The sequence below is a fragment of the Platalea leucorodia genome (genome assembly GCF_965183815.1).
Source record: "Platalea leucorodia genome assembly, chromosome: 2".
Classification (NCBI taxonomy): Eukaryota; Metazoa; Chordata; class Aves; order Pelecaniformes; family Threskiornithidae; genus Platalea; species Platalea leucorodia.
This window is the reverse complement of record NC_138824.1, coordinates 95,805,843-95,823,554: the sequence shown is the minus strand read 5'-3', so window position 1 is coordinate 95,823,554 and position 17,712 is coordinate 95,805,843. Positions and strand designations below refer to the sequence as shown.

At 44.5% G+C, this 17,712-nt stretch overlaps 1 protein-coding gene across 1 annotated transcript in view; it reads right to left on the bottom strand.

Moving 5' to 3' along the window:
* Positions 1 to 4,391, bottom strand: part of LOC309586640 (programmed cell death 1 ligand 1-like) — a 39,814-nt gene extending 35,423 nt beyond the window's left edge. The window contains exon 1 of the mRNA XM_082303891.1: positions 4,328 to 4,391. The gene's annotated coding sequence lies outside the window, so the exon portion shown is untranslated. The remainder of the gene's footprint in view (positions 1 to 4,327) is intronic.
* Between the last annotated feature and the right edge of the window lie 13,321 nt (positions 4,392 to 17,712).

The following is a 17,712-nucleotide window of genomic DNA, read 5'->3' as shown; positions in this document are numbered from 1 at the left end:
GCCACCTTCACTTACAGTAAGAGTAAAGGGTCCAGAGGATCTGGTAAAGCACATCATATACAGGCAACGTTTGCTGGAGTCTATGCACAAAGCTTAGCAAGGCAGGAGGCTCACAACATGGGTTCAAGGGCTTCCCTTCCACACACACCTGCAAAGAGGTGGATGCTCTGAGACAGTGGCTGAACTGAAGTAGTATCTGTTGCCAAAGGTGCTGTTATGTTGTAACTAGAAAAACTGTGGTGTGCTGTGCATGAGGGAATTTTTTTTCCTGTGGTTGCTTTAAGAGCAAAACAAAAAAGTGGTAACCCACAGATGGGAGAGTAAAAAAAACCAAACTATAGCTTTAAGATAGTTGGCTCTGGGATATTAGGAAATCTTAACTGAACTTAATGCGGTCACATCCCTTGTAAGAAGTTGCATAATTTTACATGTACAAAGTCAAAGCAAGTCTTCCATGCCTGGAAACTGTCTAGCTTGGAGTCCTTGAGCTAGCTATGTATTTGTTGTTCTTAAACTGTTGTACTGGGGAGGCAGAGTTGTTCTGAGCAATCTGCGTTCCTAGGGGCTGATAGGCACATGGAGACCTCTGCAGTTTAGGACTTGTGCATATTCTAGTCCTTCTACAATAGATTATATTTTCTCCAATTTGTGATTTTTCTTTTTTAACTTTCTTTACCCCTCCTCCCTTAATCAGCAGGCATCTTGAAACAGATAATGACTAAGGGCTATGTGCTTTCTTCTTTCAGTTTTATTGGACACCTCCTTGAAGACACTGTCCTAGTACTAGCAATTTATTTTATTCTGTTACAGATGACTTTAGCAACTAGCATATGGATGGACTGGTAGAAAAGTCTGGTGGTTGGAATCAGAGTTTACAAAATAAAATTACGGAGACAATAGAGGGGGAAAGGCAGCTGAGAGAACAACCAAATCTGCAATTAGCTACAGCCATAAAATGGAAATTCTTTTTAGTGATGCTGAAGGTGGCTGTAGTTTTGTTTAGTACTCTATGTGAGCAGGAAGGAGAAGGAAAATGGAAAGAGAAAAATATCCAAACAAAACCAAAACCCCACCATCAAAACCAACCTCTTCTGTCTCGCCCCAGCAATAAACCCGGTTAAAAAACACAAGCCAGTGTGAGTTCTGGTATGCCTCCGCTATCCACCACAGGTGACAGGGATGCCTACACAGCCCTGTGCTGCACTGATCTGAGCTCCTCTCCCAGGCCGGGAGCAGCAGAGCCCTGTCAGCATGGTAGAGAGCTGCAATTAGTAACTCCCTCTCAACCCAGGGAATTCATGCCAGAGCAATGCTGTATGGAGACAGCAGCATTTCCCACAGGCACCTCTGCACCATGCCTTGCTGTGTGGTTAAGATGTGCCTGAAGGTGCTGAGGTGCTGTTTTAAAGACATATGGGCAGATGTGAACTGAAATCAATGACTGGAAGTTTCTGAGGCTCAGGCTGCTTTGAAGAATCTGACTGCAGGTACATCTGCAATGTATATGCATCCCCACGTGCCTCTGAAAATTGTCAGTGTTCAATGAGATGTTTCACTGAGTATATATTCACATTCAGTACATTTGTGTATGTATATTTAATGGCCTATGGCAGAAAAGTATCTCATTGTTCAGAGGCTTTTTTCCTCTCCTCTCCTTTCTCTCACCTGTTGAAACAAAGCTCTGTCCATTGACATGTGCCTGCGGTGTCCCGTCACCTGGACTGGACTGCCACCTTCTGTGTATGTTTAGGAATGCTCAGCTTCCATAAGGGGCGTTTGGCTCTATAGGCTCCTCATCCTGAGTGGGAGGGATGGCTGCAACACAGTTCAGAAAAGGAATGTAACTGGGGATGTGAGGGACAGAAACCAGCTCAACTTTTTCAAAGGATTCTTAAATACTAAACATAAAAGCATAGAATGGGTTGGAAGGAACCCTTAAAAATCATCTAGTCCAACCCCCCTGCCATGGGCAGGGACACCTTCTACTAGATCAGGTTGCTTAAAGCCCCATCCAACCTCTGACCTTGAATGCTTCCAGGGACAGGGCATCTGCAACTTATCTGGGCAATCTCTTCCAGTGCCTCACCACCCACATTGTAAAAAATGTCTTCCTTATATCTAGTCTAAATCTACTTTTTTAGTTTAAAGCCATTATGATTTGTCCTACTGCAACAGGCCCTGCTAAAAAGTCTGTCCCTATCTTTTTTATAAGCCCCCTTTTAGTACTGAAATGCTGCAAGAAGGTTTCCTCAGAGCCTTCTCTTCTCCAGGCTGAACAACCCCAACTCTCTCAGCCTTTCTTCAGAGAAGAGGTGTTCCAGCCCACTGACCATTTTTGTGGACCTCCACTGGACCTGCTCAGAGAAGTCCATGTTTGTCTTTTGCTAGCAGTAAGCTGTAGATGCCATCTACAATGCTAAGGTGGGAAAAAGCCAACAAGCCCCCCAGAGAGTTGACTGCATTGTTGAGTCTGGTTGTGTGTGGTTTTTTTTTTTTATGTTATTTAAAAAAAAAAAAAAAAAAGGGTTTTTTTCTTTTGAAGAGTCAAATGTTCTTCCAGCCTGCCTTCCCCCTGCCCTGGAATGGCTTCTCTGGCAGACAAAATGTCAAGAAGCGGTGACTTCCACCAAAGGATCAGTCTCTTGAATGTAGTATACGTCAATGAAATCTTATTTTAGGACTTTCATAATTGGAGACAGCATATTGGAGACTTTTTTGTAGTACTCATCTTGGTAAATATTTCAGTGGCCTGGTCTGCATTACAAGAAGAGGGGTTGGAGATGTAAATTTTCTACCACCTTCTCTCCCTTTCTAGAAATAACTAATTTCTCTAGAAGGAAAAATCTGTGCTGATCTCTGCCTTTACATTGCTTACACTTGTATTATCAAGTTAAACTCAAAATAACAGCAAGAGTTTTGATTTCATGAGAACTGAAATTTATAGCCATGTGGTTTCACTGCTCACTCCAGATTCAGTTTTAGTCAACTGGTGAAATACTTTTGTTAATTTAATTTTCAAAAAGGCAAAATTGTCTGGTATGAGCTAGCTCTTGAGGGGCCTGAATTCCAAGTTCACACAGAGGTATGAGAAGCTGGGTTTCATGACATTGATTGCTTTGTACTTTTCCAAGGTGACTCTCTTCTACCCTCCTTTCTCCCTGCATTACCTCGGTGGGTACAGTTGCTTCTGAAGAAGGGACAGGCCATCAAGAATAAAAACAGATTTTAAAATGGAAAAGTTGCTTTCAATGTCCTGCTGTATGGATTGGTATGTACAACTGTGCTTGTTTTTTCTTTATTCATCTAATATAAACCTTTCATCAAAACTCAAAGGCAACAAGTTTGTCTGAAACTTACTTGTGCAACAGTATCTTGTTATTTTCTTTTTCCAAGTTCACAAACACTTGTCACGGAAACCATGGTGACTCATGACTTGGGCAAATTCTCCTATGCAGTTGCTTGCCCTCTTTCTTGTCTTTTCACTTATGCACTTGATTTCTTCACTAGCTGCAAACTGACACCTCAAGTTTTATGCAGCACTGACTTTGTGATTGTGTATGCGCTGCTCAGTACAGTGGGACTCCTCACCTTCCTCGCACGGGGCGGGGGGGTTTAGCTGCTGTTACACACTGTCAGTTTGTAAACAGTGACCATTCAAACCTGAAAAGTTACGCAGGGTTTCGTTTTTGGTGTGACTAGTATGCTGAATGTCTTGCCCGAGCCTTTTGTCTTACTTGGCTGATGTTTTGAGGCAGTAAGTGTGATTATTTTCAGCCTAGTGTTCATTCTGAACTTCAGTAAACTGAAACTCCCTGTTCCTTCACTTCTGTCAGTGTGCCAGTTTAATGACTAGAGAAAATAAAAAAGATAAAGAGTAGAAATAAAAGCAAAACTGTACTCGGTGAGTAAATTAGTTGGAGATACCTTTTGGGGTGTCAGGTGAAAGCCGAAAGCTGCCTTTTGTTTTACTGGTAGCCTTAGCCTCACTTCTCATTTTGCTGTCTAAGTACACCCCAGCTGGCAGTCAGTAAGGGAGAGTGGAGTTACAGAGCCGAAATGTTTTAACTGGGAAACCCCTCAATCTATATTTTTTTCCTCTTGAGCAAGCTGCCACTTAGGAGAAAGAAAGAAAAGAAGAAAAAAAAAAAAAAAAAAAAACCAAAACGAAACCAACCCACAAACCAAAGCCAGATTGTTTCTTTTTCATTTTTCCCATGATCACATAATCTGAAGCAATTGTAAAAGACCCTAGCTAAAAAGGCATAGCTAAGATGCTGCAGTTTTAGCACTTTCTAGTACAAGCCAGAAAACTCGATCTCTTACTTACCTATGCGGAATCTCTGGGTATCCTGCCGGAATGAGCTGAGACTCAAACGTGCTGCCGCGAGGAGCCTCTGCCTCGGATGAGGAAGTGCTGAGCAGGGCAGGATGTGGAGCAATGACTCAGATATCGAGGGCTGTGTTTCTTGACTAGCTGAGGAATAAAAGGAATTATTGACGGTCCTTGCTGTAGTGTACTCAGCTGACGTAAGGGCTCGCTAGCTACCACTTTACCAATAGTAAAAGTTCAGGAACATTCAATATTTCACTTTTCATCTTTTCCCAAACTTTAGCTGCTTATGATAATGCAACATTCTGGTATTGCGGTCCCTTCTAGGTGGACTACCTACCTTTTTTTTGATAAAATATATGTCCCTGTCAAGAAGCATTTCCTTGCATGAAAGTGCCACTTGAAGATGTTCGGAATAAGGATTTTGGTAATGCTTCTGAAACAACTCTTGCCTCTTAGCTCAAGCAGGCACTTGAGACTTTAGTTCTTTCCATTAGGAAAAGAAAATTATTTAAAAAAAAAAAAAAAGCAACAACAAAACACAACCCACATCTCTTCTTACAATTAGTTTTAACTGACATTCCTGTTATTTAGTATCCTATACACCTGAACACAGAGGCTACCATTTGCAGTTTCTAAGCATACCTTTCCAAACTCTACACTGTCAAAAAAGCTCTGTCTCTCATGTGCTGCAATCAAGCACTGCTGTTTCACTGGCTCTGGCTCTCTGCTTTTGATGCATGGGTACTGAGCAATATTTACCCCTTATGTTTTCAGCCAGCTGTGGTAGAAGCCTGTCTCTTTCTCCTTGAGAGAGCTCTTGTTTGCACCTTGCTGAGTTGTCAGCTTCGGTTTAGGTGCCTGGCATGCTCTGCTATGTCATTTCATAAATGAATAAGTTTTCTTTCTATGGGCATTTGCTAGCATGACCATCGCTTCACTGGGGTTTTGTCGCACATAGTTGCATAATTGCACAATTCAGCACTCGCGCATCAGAAATGGAGAAATATATTAGGTGGAATCTGTTCAGCTCTTGTCTTTAAACTACTAGTTTCTGGGTAGTCTCTCTTGCATTGAACTGAATCCTTCTGACATCTCCCTTTATTTTAAGCGTCTGTGCGTATATACACCTATAATGTACTGTTAGTGTTGAACTCTTCATTATATAAATGCGCCATAAAAGGCATACCAATTGATTTAAAATCATTAGTATTCCAAACACTGTTCTCATTCAACTCGGCTCCTCCTCTGCTTGGGTTAAGCAGAGAGCTAGCTATTTAATCATGCTGGGTGAATTTAAATATTGGTATGTAACACTTGTACAAAAAAAATGCTTAAACTTTTAAAAGTAAATCTGAATTTTTTAGTATTAAGCCAGAGATTAAATAATTGAAGAAACTCCAGGAAATCATGTTTCATTATGCTAGAAAACAAACAAAACCCACATACTCTACTTAATGGTTTGAGAAGTAATACTTCATAAATTAGTCAGCTTGATGGTAGTATTTCAGCAACACAGTTTCTCACTCAAATGATGCTGCAATGGAATTGCTTATTCTCTCCTGTGACAATGATGATCCTGAGTATTTCCTAAGGCACTTCACTTTTGGAAAGCTTTGAATGCCTGATGCAACTTATATTAGATGCATGGTACGACAGTGCAGAGGAAAATACTTCTGTGTTTGTAGAAGCTATTCTGTCTGGCACGGAAGCACAGAAATGGAAGGCTTCCGAGACTAAAAGTCCTGATGAAGTACCGAAAATATCTATGGCCACGCTGATGTAATGAGAAAGATGTGTTATTTTTTTTCCCCATGCTCTTCTGAAAGCCCATTTCTTGATAGGATACTACTCCAAGAGCTCCTCTTATATCAAAGCAGAAGTATTGTCCAAGTTGATACAGCCATTGGAGTCTGACTCACAGATGCTATATCCAACTCAAAGTAAAAGAAAATCACTCCATAACCAAGTTCAAGAACTTGAAGGTGTATCCTTAATGCTTCATATGCTAATTCCTTCTTTACGTGCTTTGAACAGGTCTCTAAGGTATTACATAGCCCAGCCTAAATTTTAAATCATCAGCTGAGGTAATTCCTCAGTGTGCCCAGTGATTTGATTAGCCTTTTTCAGTACATACCCTTTAAAGTCCTATGTCACTAAACACGCTGTGGTTTTTTCTTGTGTTTGGTCTTTGAAGTGCACTGGCATGGTGATTAAGCACCATCTAGCACAAAAATAATGGGAACGGAAAGGCTGCTGTACTCCAGCTTTGTGCCTAGATATCCTCTGTCTTACCTTCCATCCTTTTCTCACCTTATTGCTGTCCATCCATCTTACAGGAGGAGGCAGCAGATCTGGATTACTAATGCATTATTCCAAAACTGCTCAGTGTACAAAAATACAGGAGTCACAGACATGTCTTCTAATAGTCTGAAGTGAAGGTTGTGTGTCTGGATGGCATGGCCACACAGCTGTTACTTAATTTGATTTTTCAGTGATAAAGACAACGGAATCATGCTGATTGGTGATGACTGCTCACCAGGATATACCACACCAATACGTACAGGGTGTGTGGTGGTTTTTTGGTTTTTGGGTGGTTTTTGGCTTTTTTCCAAGCTCGCTAATTGTTCATGTGACAGAAGTGAGGTACTATGACTGCTTAGTGTTCCACTGCACTACACTGAGTGTAGTTAAATATGAAATAAAATGAAGACCTGGCAGCAGTGCAATACTGGTTTATAATTTTTTACCTTGCCAAATAAAAGACTGAATGATTTTTTTTTTTCTTTCTACTCTTCCTGTTTTTCTAACATTAGTCCCGTTAAACTTAGCATGGGTTGAGTCACCTGAAGGAGATTGCTGCTGTTATGGCTACACAATTTGTTCATGTTCTCTCAAAATTCACCCATAACTTTCCCAGAATCACAGAATGGTTGAGTTTGGAAGGGACCTATGGAGCTGATCCAGTCCACCCCCCTGCTCAAGATGGGCCACCTGCTTGATCTTCAGATGAGCCTCCTGTGTGTGTTTGTGCCAATTGCCCCTGGTCCTGCCACTGGGCACTGAAGAGAGCCTGGCTCTGTCCTCTCTGCATCCTCCCTTCAGATATTTATATGCACTGATGAGATCCCACCTGAGCCTTCTCTTCTCCAGGCTGAATAGTCCCAGCTCTCTCAGCCTTTCCTCACGGAAGAAATACTCTAGCGTCTTCATCATCTTTGTGGCCCTTCGTTGCACTCTCTCCAGTACCTCCATGTCTCTCTTGTACTGGGGAGCCCAGGACTGGACCCAGCACTCTGGGTGTGGCCTCACCAGTCCTGAAGAGAGGGGAAGGATCACCTCCATCAACTTGCTGGCAATACTTTGCCTAATGCAGCCCAGGATGCCATTAGTCGTCTTTGCCACAAGGGCACATTGCTGGCTCATGTTCAACTTGTTGCCCACCAGCACACCCCTGGGGTCCTTTCTGCAAAGCTGCTTTCTAGCTGGTAGGCTGCCAGCATGTAGTGGTGCATGGGGTTATTCCTTCCCAAGTGCAGGACTTGGCACTTCTTGTTGAACTTCATGAGGTTCCTGTCAGCCTGTTTTTTCCATCCTGTTGAGGTCCTTCTGGATGGCAGCATGACCCTCTGGTGTATCAGCTATGCCTCCCAGTTTTTTGTCATCAGCAAACTTGCTGAAGGTTCACTCTGTCCCATCATCCAGATCATTAATGAAGATGTTGAAGAGGACTGGATCCAGTGCTGACCACTGGGATACACTGCTAGTTACTGGCCTCCCACTAGATTGTGTTAGTGGTCACTACCCTCTGGGCCAGGCTGTTCAGCCAGTTTTCAATCCACCTCACTGTCTGCTCATACAGCCCATACTTCATCAGCTTGTTTATGAGGACCTTATGGGAGATGATGTCCGCTGCTCTCCCCTTGCCTACCAAGCCAGTGATTTCATCGTAGAAGTTTATCAAGTTGGTCAAGCATTACTTACCCTTGGTGAATCCATGCTCACTACTCCTGATGAGTTTCTTGTCCTTTATGTGCTGGAAATGCTTTCCAGGATTAGTTGCTTTATTGCTTTCCTAGGGATCAAGGTGAAGCTGATTGGCCTGTAGTTCCCTGGGTCCTCCTTCTTGCTCTTCTTGAAGATATGAGTGACATTTATTCTCTTTCAGTCCTCTGGCACTTCTCACAGTTGTCATGATCAATCAAAGATTATTGAGAGTGGCCTCACAATGACGTCTGCCAGCTCCCTCGGTGCTCATGGGTGCATCCCATCAAGGGCCATGGACTTATGTATGTTCAGTTTGCTTACATATTCCATGACCTGATGCTCTTCCACCAAGCGTATGTCTTCCTTGCTCCAGACTTTCCTCTGGGACCTGGGATTCTTGAAGGCCAGTCTTGCTTGTAAAGACTGAGGTAAAGAAGGCATTCGGTATCTCGGCCTCTTCCATGTCCTGTGTAACCAGGTCCCCTGTCTCATTCAGCAGTAGGCCCACATTTTCCCTAGCCTTCCCTTCCTTTTGTCTCCTATGAATATATAGAAGCCTTTCTTGTTGTCTTTGACATCCCTGACTGGATCCAATTCCAGGTGGACTTTGGCTTTCTTAACCATGTTTCTGTGGGCTCGGATGGTGTCTCTTTATTTCTTCCAGGTTACCTACCCTTGCTTCCAGCCTCTGTGTGCTTCCTTTTTGTGTTTGAGCTTTTCCAGGAGCTCCTTGTTCATCTATGCAGGCCTCTTGGCATGTTTTCCTTACTTCCTACTCGTTGGGATGGACCAAACACAGAACACAAATATGTTGAAACAAGCTACCAAGCTGACATCAAATCCTTAGGCTGATTCATGTACTAAAGACCATTGCCTAATGCCTTGTTGGCTTTCAGTCCCTGGGGCTGCTCACTTCAGTGTTTGGAGGTGTTCAAATGATCGGTAGCTTTTTCATGCTGCTTTTAGTTTGTATAAATGTGCTTTCTTTATTTCTTCTTTCCCCTCCCTCTCAATTTGCTGTATCCTGTGCATTTGCTAAAAGGCTTCCAACAGAAGCAAAATACAGTCTCCTTTTCCACAGAATACAGCAATCCATTTTAGACAACTTCCTAGCTTTGTTAAAAAACACAGTTGCCTACACATCTGCTAATTCAAACACTGTGAATTGGATGCTTTCCAAAGTCAAAGCCAGACTGTTTTCACCACATATAGGTGAATGGATGGAAGAAGGGGAGGTTTATATAGCTTAATCTCTAGTATCTGGAATATAGACTTGGATTCAACTAAGTACTGCTGTAGACTGGACAAAGACCCTGTGTAATTTCCTTTGGTGTTATGTTAGCATGTTGTAACCTTGTGGTGTTCCTCTTTTAGTTGTATTTTTCCCTCTGCTTGTGTTTATAGTCAGTATGGCTTCTGATCCTGCTGGCAGAGTACTCCCAAAAAAGTGAGTCACACATATTTGACTGTTATGCATCATTAGTCATTAATACTGATGACCTATTATCAATGAATTTGAGGTTTTCTCTTCCCCCAATCCCCTTTTTGTTATCAGATGAAACAGCCTTAATTAGGCTCACTTCAGAAGGAATGTGCAAACTCCGCTTCATTTGTCGTTCTGAGCAGAAGACAGCAAGTATTTTTTGTGGGTAAGGCAGTATAGACCAGCAGTAGCTGTAGCTTGCCATGCTTGTCTTCTCTACTTTATTTTGCTAAACTTTATTCCTTCTTGAGTCCAGGTGGAAACAAAAAGACTATTTACACCAGGCTGGTGAGCACTTGAGATGTGTGTACTTTAATTGGCATTTCGGATTTGGCTGTAGACTGAGGCTTTCCAGGCTGTGAGAGGCATTCCCGGTTGTGACTGGTTTCACTTGTTTTCACTCATTTGAGGTAGCATGGTCTGTTCATGTTATGAGGCTAGGACTCTTACTTCAGAATGAGGGAAAACACAGACATATGAAGAAATAACTAGTGCTCATGCTGGCTTTCGAACCATTTGAGCAATGCTGAGGTCCTTTCCTGGTGCAACTAGAGTAGCAAAAATTGAAGAAGCACATTCATTTGCAAATGAAGAGGCAACAGTCAACAGTGTTGCCATCCAAGATGAGAAATGTTCTTTTAAGTTCTGGCCATAGAAAATACTTGGCAAGAAGTATGCTGAGGCCTAATGACCTGAATGTGCAAGCAGAAACAGGAACAAAAATTCAGCTTGACTGTGAGAAAGTAATGAGAGCCTCCACTTGAATGCTCACAAGTCTTGGGCCAGATGCGATCCACCTGAGGATACTGAGGGAGCTGGCAGAGGAGCTTCCCAAGCCACTTTGCATCATTTATCAGCAGTCCTGGTCAACCGGGTAGGTCCCAGATGACTGGAAGTTAGCAAATGTGATGCCCCTCTACAAGAAGGGTCAGAAGGAGGATTTGGGGAACTACAGGCCTGTCAGCCTGACCTTAGTGCCGGGAAAGGTCATGGAGCAGATCATCTTGAGTGCCATTACGTGGCACGTGTGGGACAACCAGGGGATCAGGCTCAGCCAGCACGGGTTTATGAAAGGGAGGTTCTGCTTCACTAACGTGGTCTCCTTCTAGGACAAGGTGACCCGCTTAGTGGATGAGGAGAAGGCTGTGGATGTTGTCTACTTGGACTTTAGTAAGGCCTTTGACACTGTCTCCCACAGCATTCTCCTGGAGAAGCTGGCTGCTCATGGCTTGGATAAGTGCACTCTCTGCTGGGTTAAAAACTGGCTGAATGGCCAAGCCCAGAGAGTGGTGGTGAACGGAGTCAAATCCAGTTGGCAGCTGGTCACGAGTGGTGTTCCCCAGGGCTCAGTGTTGGGACTGGTCCTGTTCAATATCTTCACTGATGATCTGGATGAGGGGATTGAGTGCACCCTCAGTAAATTTGCAGATGACACCAAGTTGGGTGGAAGTGTCGATCTGCTGGAGGGTAGGAAGGCCCTACAGAGGGACCTGGACAGGCTGGATCATTGGGCCAGGGCCAACTGTATGAGATTCGACAAGGCCAAGTGCCAGGTCCTGCCCTTGGGTCACAACAACCCCATGCAACGCTACAGGCTTGGGGAGGAGTGGCTGGAGAGCTGCCTGGCAGAAAAGGACCTGGGGGTGTTGGTTGACAGCTGCCTGAACATGAGCCAGCAGTGTGCCCAGGTGGCCAAGAGGGCCAATGGCATCCTGGCTCGTATCAGGAATAGTGTGGCCAGCAGGACCAGGGAGGTGATAGTGCCCCTGTACTCGGCACTGGTGAGGCCGCACCTCGAGTACTGTGTTCAGTTTTGGGTCCCTCACTACAAGAAGGACATCGAGGTGCTGGAGCGTGTCCAGAGGAGGGCAACGAAGCTGGTGAAGGGTCTGGAGCACAAGTCTTAGGAGGAGCGGCTGAAGGAGCTGGGCTTGTTTAGCCTGGAGAAGAGGAGGCTGAGGGGAGACCTTATTGCTCTCTACAACTACCTGAAAGGAGGCTGTAGTGAGGTGGGGGTCGGTCTCTTCTCCCTAGTAACGAGTGATAGGATGAGAGGAAATGGCCTCAAGTTGTGCCAGGAGAAGTTTAGGTTGGATATTAGGAAAAACTTCTTCACTGAAAGGGCAGTCAGGCACTGGAACAGGCTGCCCAGGGAAGTGGTTGAATCTCCATCCCTGGAGGTCTTTAAAAGACGGGTAGAGGTGGTGCTTAGGGACATGGTTTAGTGGTGGACTTGGCAGTCCTGGGTTAACAGTGGGCCTCGATGATCTTAAGGGTCTTTTCCAACCTTAACGATTCTATGATTCTGTGATTCTATGAAACAGATCTTTTTGCTACTTTTGTCAGTCTGATCCCTTAAGTGACAATGCTTCCAGGCTGATTGATTAGCTGATTGTTCCTCTCTGAAGTCTCTTTGTCCCTTTTTTCAGAATACCCTGAAGTGGGTGGCTGCTCGAGTGCTCAGGATCTCAGACACTCAGTAGGGAGGATTTGTGCTTTTTCTGCAGGTGTGCCTGTAATTGTATTTGCCATGAGGTTTCTGGACTTTCCTAGGGAACAGCAGCAAGCGCTGGGAGGCACTGAAAGAATAAGTTGCTCCATGCTTCTTTGCTTTCCTCCCAGCATAAGCGAGACATAGAATGCAACAGTTCAGTTGGAAGGGGCCTACAATGTCCACCTAGTCCAACTGCCTGACCGCTTGAGGGCTCACCAAAAGTCGAAGCCTGTTGTTAAGGGCATTGTCCTAATGCCTCTTAAACACTGACAGGCTTGGGGCGTTGACTACCTCTCTAGGAAGCCTGTGCCTGTGTTTGAGCACCCTCTCAGTAAAGAAATGTTTTCTAATATCAAGTCTGAAACTCATCTACACTCATAGAATATCTCAAGTTGGAAGGGACCCGTAAGGATCATCGAGTCCAACTCCCTGCTCCTCACAGGGCTACCTAAAACTGAACCATATGACTAGGTGTCGCCCAGATGCTCCTTGAACTCTGACAGACTTGGTGCTGTGACCACTTGCCTGGGGAGCCTGTTCCCTGATGCAGCTTTGAACTGTTCCCACGCGTCCTATTACTGGACACCAGGGTAAAGAGCTCAGCGCCTCCCTCTCCGCTTCCCCTCCTCAAGAAGCTGTAGAGAGCAACGAGGTCATCCCTCAGCCTCCTTTTCTCCGAAACAGACAAAATGACATGGGTTGGTCTGCCTGGTTAGCTGAGCAGGGGAGGGGCTGAGTAAGCTGGGCAAGGACGCCCGCTGTTGTGGCAGCAAGGGGTTGGTGCTTGGCAGATCTTTGTGGTGAGCAAACTGTCATCATGGGCTTGACTCACCCCACCACCTGTGTATTGACCTTCTCAGCTTTCCTTGGAACTGCCTTTCCCCATCTTTGCAGCCCTCTGAGCAATTCAGTGAAAAAGCATTTTGTTGCATTTCATCTCTCTGTGCTGGATGCTGGCACATCTCAAAGGGTGCAAGTCTCTGATGTTTATCTCAGCCGCTCCTTTTCTTCATTGTGAAAATTTTTCACAATGAGCACAATGAGGCATTGGAATAATCCCCAGGGAAGTGGTGGATTCCCCAACATTGGACACTTTTAAGATTTGGCTGGACAGGGTGCTGGGCCATCTTATCTAGACTGTGCTTTTGCCAAGACAGGTGATGATCCTTGAGGTCCCTTCTAAAGTGGTATTCTGTGATTCTTCCCTCCTGTTGCAGCCACTGTTATAGTGTCCTACCCTGTGCTGGCTAAAACAGGGCTCACAAGCCTACTTGGGGTGGAAAGCTGAACTGGTGGTGGGCAGTCTGGTCTTGTGCATGGGGCTGGCTCAGTAATGGTAGGGAGAGGGCTCTGCTCTGTCTAGAAATGCGTGGGTAGCACACCCACCTTCTGACAGGTATTTCACATTCCAACCAGCTTGTTTGCAGCTATAATAAAATATCTGGGGATGTAACTGGATTTTTCTCTGGCCCTGCTAACTGTATAAGCTAAGCACTGAATACCCACCCTGTGCTGTCCGTCAGGGAAGAGAGCTACATACTTTGGAGGTTCAGCATAGTCACGGTAATGCTGTCTGCAGTCCTTCAGAGATGCAACTGGTCAGACTGTTGCCAATTATAGGAGTGGTTCTTTCATTTAAGCATGGCAGGGAAACGATGAAATCCAATAGCAAAACCCCCCTAAAACTTGGCTTATGCAACACTAAGTATGATGTGTGGTACCTTGTGCGAGTTTTGCCAAACCTAATGCATACATTTCTAAACACAAGCAGTGAAATGGTTGCACCCAAGAATGCAACCCTCCATGAGTGATGCTCTTCCTATAGGCTCATTTTTGGGTCTATAAAGTGCATGAGTTCAGTTTGTCACTCTCTACCACAGAAGAGAAGTTGCCTGGGGCATTCCTATGGTTCAGGTTTTAGTCTGCTTTCCAGGAAGACTGTCAGCTCTGCTTTCTTCTAAATCTGTTTTCTGCCCTGCTTGATGGTCTAAGTCTGCATGCCAGCCTTAAGACCTATCTGCCATCTGTCTTACGCCACTGCCGACAGACACAGCAGCTTGAGTGTCCCTGAGCCTTGCTTCTCTTGTGCAAGGCAGGGCTAAATGAATCAGAATGCTTTTCTTAAGGCAGGCAAATGTTTCTTCCTTTGATCCCTGTGACAGCTTGGTTCATACCTTCTCTAAAGGAGAGATGCCTTCCAGGGTGGACTGAACTCGTAGTGTATGTTGAGAAAAAATGTCCTGGTTTAGCTCCTTACCCAGTGCAGCTCCTGCTCTTGCAGCAGCCGTGGCCACGGTGGGAGCACTCCCCTCCTCTGCAGGGTGCTCCAGTCCCAGGGGCAAAGGAACTCCTATTTCCAATCTTGATCAAATGTGAGCTTTGCTGAATATAGAACTGCATCTCCAGCCACTCTTGCTGTGTTTTTTTGGTTGTTGGTTGGGTTTGGTTTGTTTGTTTGTTTGTTTGTTTTTTCAGAGGGCTTTTTGTTTCTGGAAGGTTATACTCTGTGAATACTAGTAGCAATTGAAGTGCCCAGTTTGTAGATGCTGTCTGCAGTCCTTTACCCCGACCTATCAGAAATTGGCCTAATAGTGGGGAAAATTTTTTAGTTTGGCAACAGCTGCTGTGCTGTGATTGTCTAAAGGCTCTTGTAGCTCAATACCTTGCTGTGACTGTGACAGCAGGATGAGCAGAGACTTCGTGTCTAGGGAAGCATATAGTGGTAACTCTCCAGATCTCTCCCTGGCCTTCACCTAGAAACAAAGTATTGATTTTTATCTAAGTTTCGTGGGAAGTAGCACAATTTTTCCTAGTGTGAAAGTTCAGGTCCATTCTGATAACTGCTATGTAATTAAGTTGCTGGTGTTCCGCCAACCTGCAGGGAGCAGCATCTCAAGAGGGCAAAACAAGTATGTGCTGTCTTGGCAGTAAAAAGTGATACTAGCTTTGATATGTTGGGGGGATGGGGGGAGATTGGATACCAGTCTTTCCTCCCTGCAAAGTAAATAATCTGAACAAAAGCAGTGACGTTGGGACTGTGTTTGCACTCAGTCTGTGGCAGTCCCGCCACTCAAACAAGAACGGGCCTTTGTCACAGGATCCACGTGCCTTCTCACTCGTCTCCTTGCAAAATCTGCCCTGTGTGTGGTGTGCTGCTCCATTGCACTTTATCTCAGTTCAAAGACGCTTTGGTATGCTGCTCCGTTGCGCTCACCTCTGTGCAATTACACTGACTGTTTGCATGGAGTTTCCAGCTGGCAGAGATATGTTACACAATTATTCATCTCCAGGCCGAGTGCTCTATCCCATCCCAACGTCTGGGTGTGCAATGATTAAGACTGAGTGCTTTGTAAAGCATGTAGTGAGCGATGTATAAGAGTGCTGGGCTGCAAAGCCAGACCTTAGCAGGATGGGGTTAGGGTCCATTTCCAGCTTCAAAGCAAACTTCCCACCTGGCTTCTGCCTACGTGCAGAAATTCAGTGGTTTCCTCCTAGCTGTCTGGAGCAGCATTACCTAGAGACTAAAACAAAACAAAACTCCTTTCCTCTTCTGCCCTCCAACCCCACCCCAAAGGCTTCTGAAAAGTGTGCAGGTGGGGGCACGCCTCTGTGCCTGGGATCCCATGTGGTTACAGGGTGCTGAGCACCTGTGACCTGGGGACATTAAAACCAGTTTTAATGCAAAAACTGGTTCTTACCAGCAGAGGTAATTGACTACCTACCACTGTTTCCCAAGACTTGGAGGCCTACCGATCCAGTAAATGCAGCCACAGAAATTGGCAGATGACAAATTTTTTTTTTTTTGCCAGGTTTTCTGTTTCTGAGGAACTGTTTGTTTGATTTTGTTTGTTTGTTTAGAAACAAGTTTCCATCCAGATATGTTCTGATGCAATAGGAATTGCTCAAAAGTGAAGCTAAGACATGTTGTGTGAAGCCTGTCAGTAGTCACTGCAATGCCAAAAACGCTAATGAAAGGCACTGGCTCATTGTGTGCATGCCTGGTGGGTTTTGTGGTTGATAATTCCAGCGAGCCAGAGCATATGCTTGTTAATAGGAGCTCTTCTTAAGGGCTACTTTTTTAATAAAAGAAAAAAATAAAAATTTCCCACACAGAGCTTCATCTCCAGAGGACTGGTGAAGTGTCACTGGGCTGGAGCAGATTAAAAGATTTTTATTTTTTTTTTCCTTTTCTTTCTTTTTCCTACTCTCAGCTGGATCAAACTGTATCATGAGAAATACCTTGATGGCAGCTGTCTGCCTCATGGTAGTCATGAAAAATTCAACTTTAAATAAATAAACAAAATAATCTGAATTTAAACAAAATAGATGTGGAGGTTTGCGTGGGGTTTTTTTGTTTGTTTGTTTGTTTGTTTTTAATTTATTTATTCTTTTACTTTTTTCTGCTTGAAGGCACTTATTCCTCAGAGCTGAGCTGTGCCCTGGTGTGCCAGGACCCCTGATGAGGTGCCCACCTGCTGTGCAGAGACCTGGATCCCTGGCCAGGGTGAGCTGCTCTGCCCTGGAGCCTCGCCTGTCTCCACAGCCATTTCCTCTGCTTCTCCAGTCCTTCAGTTTCTGAGCACGCTTCTCACGTGAGCTGGTGCCAGGAGTCCAGGAGACCTTCCTGGGGTGCTGGCTCTCTGCCTCACCCTGTGTAGAAACAGTCAATGAATTTCCCTGGCAAGGACAGTTGTTATCTGGCTAGCCCTGTTGCGTGGTTCAGTAGATCAGGAACCAACACAGGGCTGGATTTTTCTCATGATTCTGATAAGAGAATTCAATAGTGTATCTCGGATAAGAGGGCAACCCTCTGTGCTGCAGATACTGCCAGACAGATATGGAAATATGAGCACATGTATAGAAAACCAAAGAAAGGGCTTTAAAAGACCAGGTTTACGATAGGACTTCTGGTATGTCACTGACACAGAGTTTAATGCCACTGGTGGTTTATCAAACTGATTTGAGCTGGCTAATAAGATTTTCAATAAGGTGATAAAGATACTTTGTGCTTGCTTTCTGTTATAAAAACAGATAGAGTGCTTTTGCAGTAGTTCAGATATTTTATGCCTTTCTCCCTTGACCTTGATCTTTTTAGTTACTGTGGATGTAGTAGCAATATATTTTTAGAAGTCAGGTAAAATAATAATCATAAGTCTGACTGATAAAGAGGGGAATCTAGAGGAATAGAATTGCCTCTAGTGCAGCACGATGCTGTAGAAAATAAGTTTTTGCAAGCAAACTTGATTTTGTTTTAAAGCTACACACTCAGCCTTGTAAGAGGGATGACGTGACAGCATAGATCTCCTGGCGTAAGAAATTAAGAAGGGTATGTTAGCACTCATCCTCTGTCCACATTATGGCTGCATTAGAGTTGCTTCGTACTGACACATTCTTAAAAGCTTTCCAGTCCCAGTTGAA